This window comes from Mastomys coucha, unplaced genomic scaffold (genome assembly GCF_008632895.1).
Source record: "Mastomys coucha isolate ucsf_1 unplaced genomic scaffold, UCSF_Mcou_1 pScaffold3, whole genome shotgun sequence".
Taxonomy (NCBI): Eukaryota; Metazoa; Chordata; class Mammalia; order Rodentia; family Muridae; genus Mastomys; species Mastomys coucha.
Window position 1 is genome coordinate 36,230,141 of NW_022196909.1, and position 6,090 is coordinate 36,236,230.

General features: G+C 51.2%; 1 long non-coding RNA gene across 1 annotated transcript; it reads left to right on the plus strand.

Annotated features, from left to right (window-relative positions):
* Nucleotides 1–1,789: 1,789 nt before the first annotated feature.
* On the plus strand, nt 1,790–3,928 carry LOC116075123. Its single transcript, XR_004112428.1, has 3 exons — nt 1,790–1,838; nt 2,836–3,130; nt 3,657–3,928. It is a non-coding gene; the product is annotated as an uncharacterized LOC116075123 (long non-coding RNA).
* The last annotated feature ends 2,162 nt before the right edge of the window (nt 3,929–6,090 follow it).

Genomic DNA, 6,090 nt, shown 5'->3' on the forward strand with positions numbered 1-6,090 from the left:
CCGGCGGTGGTGGCGCACGCATTTAATCTCTGTGTAGCCCTGGCTGTCCTGGAACTCACTCTGTAGACCAGGCTGGCCTCGAACTCAGAAATCCACCTGCCTCTGCCTACCAAGGGCTGGGATTAAAGCCGTATGCCACCACTGCCTGGTGCAAAAAAGAATTTCTTAAAACTCTTAGGTGTGAGCACAGAGTCTCCACTCTAACCCTGAACGTGTATGCTCGTCTGTATCTTTTCCTGGAAGGACACCTGAGGTCCCTTGTTTTCTTCCTTCCTTCCTTCCTTCCTTCCTTCCTTCCTTCCTTCTTTCCTTCCTTTCTCTATCTCCTTCCTCCCTCCTCCTCCTTCTCCTCCTCCTCCCTTCCTCCCCCTCTCCTGATGGAGTTGTTTTGATCAGTTACTGTCCGCTGTTTTATCCCCCCACCCTGAGGGTTTCTGTCTTCCTCTCATTTCCTTAGAGGCCAAGAGCTTAGCCGGTTGGAGTTGCCTCTGGGAGTCAGAACGTGCGCTCTCTTAGTCAACGGTGCTGCATCTTTCCGGTTTTGACGAAATCCTACCAGGGAAGGATTTGGAAGGTTGGTATGATTGGTCTAGCAAGAAGTCCGGAGACTGGGCATTCTCCCTAGGCAACCAGGCAAGGGTGAACCAAGAAAGGCTGGGGTGGGGGATGGGTGGCAGTGGAATAGCAGGGCTGTTCCTACTGCTTCTCATTTGTTTCTAGTGTCCTCCCCTTGTGTGCGTGTGTGGGTTACAATGGGTAGCCCAATTCCCGGCCCACCACAGGGCTAGGGCCACTCATGGAGGCAGATGTGCACACCCCCACGCCGTTGGCCAGGCGTAGGGTTGTGAGAAACTGCAGGACCCCGCTTCAGAAGTCGGATAGTGCAGTCTGGGGTCCCCACGTAACTGCCGGAATTGGCTTGGGGTCCCCAGGCCTGCACAGAGGCCGAGGATGACAGGTTCTCAGGCTCTTGGACAACGCAGACGCTCCTGGATGCTGCAGAAGAGCTGAGAGCGGAGTGGAGGCCGGCAGGGCTGGCTTAGGCACGGGCCGAAGGGAAAAGGGCAGGAGGAGAGCGTTCGGGCTGGTTCCTGCAGGGCTTGGTGGGCTGGCCTGGTGGAGACTGTGGCTAAGAGCGAAAGGAGGCCTCCTATGGGAGATTAGATGTGCAGCTCTCTAGAGGAAGACCTGCTCCATTGCTCTACCACAGCGGATCCCTATGAGAAGAGGCAGTCCATGGTTTTAAAGGGTTTATCGTCATGACAGAGAACTGTGATGAGTGAAACTATACCCTCCCCCCCCCCCCCTTTCTCAGGGCGGGCCTGAGGTTAAATACCTTTTGCAGGGAGGAGTGTCTGGGAAGGGGAGCTAAGAGGATAGTAGAGGCAAAGAAAGGTAGGGGGAGGGAGGGAATAGAGAGGTAGATCCTTGCCATGGCCGCGTGGAGAGAGTGGGGGGGGGGAGGGAATGAGGCAAGAGGGGGAGCAAGAGGGCAAGAAAGAGAGGCAAGAGTAAGAGAGGGAGGAGGTGGGGCAAGCAGCCCCTTTTATAGTGGGCCAGGCCTACCTGGCTGTTGCCAGGAAACTGTGGGGAGGAGCATACTTGGCTGTTGCCAGGTAACTGTGGGGGTGGAGTCCAGACAGAATATTAGGAACTTGGGGCGTTGCCTTATGTAACTGATGACCACAGAACTATGGAGAGCTGAGGCCTCGTGTCAGGAGCCTGGTGTCTGGGGACGTGGCAAATCCCTTCTGTCCCTTGCAGGAATGCCTGCTGGGTCTCCAGGGTTTAAACCCAGCTCAACCAAAAGACAGGCTGCCTTTCACGGTCCCACATGGGTGGGTGTTTATTCTTCTTAGCCTTCTCCAGTCTCCTCCTAGGGAGTCTTGATGGAACAAGGGCTGTACAAACCCAGCAACCTGTAGGAAGAAGTAGTTGGTCCATCGCCCTTATGATTTAAGCTTAAACTGCAGTCCAAAGAACAGCCCCTCAGACAGGAAGCGGTCAGAGTCCCTACGGCATGGTGGCATTCAATGTCACGTGACAGTGACTAACTGGACACTTAGGAGATGCTTGGCAAAAATTAGGGGATTCCATTGTTCAGAGCAAGCTCCGGCTGCAGGCTCCAAGAGTCCAAAGTCAGAGTGGAGATTAAATGCCTCCTAACCACTTGGCACCAGATGGGCCAGCTCTTCCGAAAACCCAGAGTCCAGGCTGGGTGAGGTGAACTAGGAACCAAGCAGGCTTTTGCTTCATTTGCTACAGAAAAGAAATGCAAGGCTCGGGTGTGGTGTAGTGGGACAGTGCTTGCCTAGCACGTACGAGGTCTCATGTTTGGTCCCCAGAGCTATCAAGATTTTATTTTGTAAAGCGGACGGAGGCTGCTTCAACTTCATGAACCTCTAACAAAGGCTGGTAGAACTGTAACTGGTTCTGTAGTTTTCCTCTTGACAAACGTATGACCCGTGTTTTATTTTGATGACCGCTCTGAGGAAGTCTTTGTTTTTTGGTTTGGCTTTTTTTTTTTTTTTTTTTTTTTTCCGAGACAGGGTTTCTCTGTGTAGCCCTGGCTGTCCTGGAACTCACTCTGTAGACCAGGCTGGCCTTGAACTCAGAAATCCGCCTGCCTCTGCCCCCAAGTGCTGGGATTAAAGGTGTGCTCCACCACTGCCTGGCTCTGAGATGGTCTTATTACTTCTATGTTATAAGGGTTCAGGAGGGTTAATGTGTGCTCTAGTTCCATTATGATAAAGGGTTAACATATAACCCCTTTGAAATTTACATATGGCATAGCTTAATTTACAACAGACGTATGTACTCTTGTGTTTCCTGCAGCGATGGCCAGACACAGGATCAACTGCAAAGTGTGTCAACGATGAACAAAGCTGGCGTGGCACCTGTAGCTACGCAGTGGATCCCGTCATTTGCCACAACAATTCTCCTACCCACTTTCCTAGGTTTCCTAGAGACATGTCACCCCAAAGTCAGCAGAAAGTAGCTAAAGATCACAATGACCCTATTCCTGCTCCACTATTACCTCTTTCTAATTTTTTTCGTTTTTAATTAAGCCAAAACAGGAATGTTAGCATTTTGTCTAAGCCCTGCCCCACAGTTACCTGGCAATGGCCAGGTATGCCTGACTCATTATAAAAGGGGCTGCACACCCTCCCCTCCTTTTTCTTTCTCTCTTGCCTTCCTGCTCTTGCTCTGTCCTCTTGTCTCCCCCTCCCCACTCCCTTCTCCCCTCTCTCCATGAGCTCATGGGCAGCCTCTACTCCTCTACTTCTCTCCTCTCCTCTCCTCCCCTCTCCCCTCCCCCTCATCTCCTCTCCTCTTCTGTCCCCCCTCCCCCCTCCCCCCCTCTCCTCTCCCTAGCCTTCTTCCTCCCCTCCCCCTCCCTTCCCTTCCCCTCCTCTCCTCTCCTCTCCTCTCCTGTCTCTGTCTCTGTCTTTTTCTCTCTCTGCCTTTCTTTGTCTCAACCACCCTCTCAATTCCCCTCCCTCATGCCTGAATAAACTCTATTCTATATTATATAGTGTGGCTGGTCCCTCAAGGGGAAGGGATGCCTCAGCATGGGCCCACGGAGGTAACCCCCTTCCCCCATACCTGACTATGCATCCACCAAAACATATTCCTTCTCTTCCTTATCTTTTTAGAAACACAGCAGAGTATGTGTTCACCCAGGCTGAGGAGTGAATTCAGGGCCAGCGGCTCTGGAACTGGACCGTCCATCCTCCAGCCTTCTGGATCCCTTGTGGTGCTTGGAAATCTGCTTTGTTCTAATCTGTTAATCTAGTTTCAAGTTACTCTAAAACACAGGAAACACCCAACAACAATTATTGACTGGCCAATTATCTGGGCTCCCCATGTTCTACCCAGTGGACACATAAAACTAACCATTAAAGAGAATAATCTCCAGAATCTCAATCAGAATTGGAGGTCTGCCATCTCTCCACAGATCCATGCTGTCCCAGGGAGGTGGGTAGCAGGCTTTGCAGACCAATACCAGCAATCGCAAACTGGCTCAGAGGAGTTTCGTTTTTGTCCTTCTTTCTGTCTAACTCTGAGCCAACCACTTTGCCCAGACTTGTCAGGGACACAGAGGTAACCGTACATCCAGGACAAAATGGAGACAGAGCAATGGGAGGTGGAGCTAACACTCTTTTACATCTCCAAGAGGATGAGAAAGGCCAAATAGACAAGGAGCCCTGGCTTCCCAAGGGACAAAGCCCAGACTGGTGTAGAAGGTGTGTTGCTTCAAAGGGGTTCCTAGGATCCCAATACAGCAGGTCCCAGCCTTGCACCCAATTATGCCAGCAGCTGCTGGTGTCCTGTTTCTTGAAACAGCTTTGGAAGCTGTGACTAGGGTTAAGAGAGGTCAGTGGAACGGGAGGCTAGCAGGCTGTCAAGGCTGGCTATCACCAGCCATATAGCAGGACTGGTTGTCTGAGCACCATTGTAGACAGTGGTCAGTGAACTCAGCCACCACGAGGTTCGCCTAAAGAATAGGGGAATAGCCGGGAGGGTGGTGGCGCACGCCTTTAATCCCAGCACTTGAGAGGCAGAGGCAGGCGGATTTCTGAGTTGGAGGCCAGCCTGGTCTACAGAGTGAGTTCCAGGCCTAAACAGAGAAACCTTGTCTCAAAAAAAACAAAACCAAAAACAAACAAAAAGAACCTTGTGATCTGATGCCTTCTTCTGACTTCTCTGGTTGGGCGCCTGTGCTCGTGTGTTACCCATATGGACAAGTAGGCAAACACATATACATATAAAAATAAAAACTTCATTATTCATATGCATTTGTGTCTGTGGTGGATGCTTGAACTGGGTCCACCGCGAGAGCACTAACTATATACTGAAGTAGAAACTTAAGGGGTCTTTGGACAGTCAGTTGTGTTGGAAGGTGTTTTGCTGGAGCCAAAACATGAAGGGGTGTTTTCCTGAAGTGCACACAGGAAAGACTAAGGCGGACTCGTGAAGAAACGTCTCACTGAGGCAGACACAGGAGAGAGGATGTTCTGCTAAAGCAAACACGTGTGAAAGGACATGTGATGAAGGATTCTTTGCCAACAACACACCAAGTATTAGTTTGCCTTACATTGAACAGTTGAGCTGCATTTGTCGGGACTCCAAGGACTATGTCTGATTGGATGCATGTGCTGAGGCAGGAGCCATGTTGAGACAAGGCCCGTGGAGGACACGTGATGTTTGGAGGGTATAAATAGGACTCCACAGAGTGACAGGAGAGCGCTTGGCTTGCGGGTACAGCTAGCTGGGCAAGGCTTGTGGGTCTCCTGTCTTCACTGATCTTCACTTTGCTGAGAGAGGCACAGCCGAAAACTTCTCCTGGTGTTCCTGTTGGTCCTTCCTGTGGAGGCTGAGGCCTGGTTGTCACTGCTAGGAAGTGTCACCACTGCTGATTCTGGTTTGCTATCCCGACTCTACCGAACTGGACTGCTGGTGTATCCGCGAGATGATCGAGCCGCCGCTGCTGACCTGTGAACGGAACTGCTCATTTCCTGACAACACGGACTGGAGCTGCTCCAAAGAACCTTTCTAAACAGGCGCACTGCACCCCTTTCTTTTCCACTGCCTCTGGTAGGTGGTGGGCTAAAAGGAAGGCTAAAGCGTTTAAGAAGCATCCTTAAAAATAAGGTTTGAAAAACTCGAAGTTACAAATATACTCCTAATCTCTAAGCCATGTCTTCAGCCCCCAAATGAGGGGGTGGGGACAAAGAAAGCAGGTGACCTTGTGTTGGGGTGATGGGCTGTTATCAGGAACGCTGCTGCGTCCCAGGGTACCACATCTCTCCCTGCTGCATGCACTCTGAGCATGCTGGCTCAGAACGGCCTGGACAGAAGTGTAATGGCTTTTACCTTTGCGTTGCTGGGGTCAGCCACCCTAGGTGAGCCCTCTGCCACCTAGCTGCCCCCTCAACCGGGTCAGCTGCATAGGAATGTTCGTTCTCCTGGGTTGTTTTTTTCTGCAGCCTGAGCCACAGCCACAGCTTTAGCTCTGATTGGATACGTTACAGCCAAACCTGTCAGGGCAGGTTATTCGGCATGTTTTAAAGGTTGTGGACCAAAAAA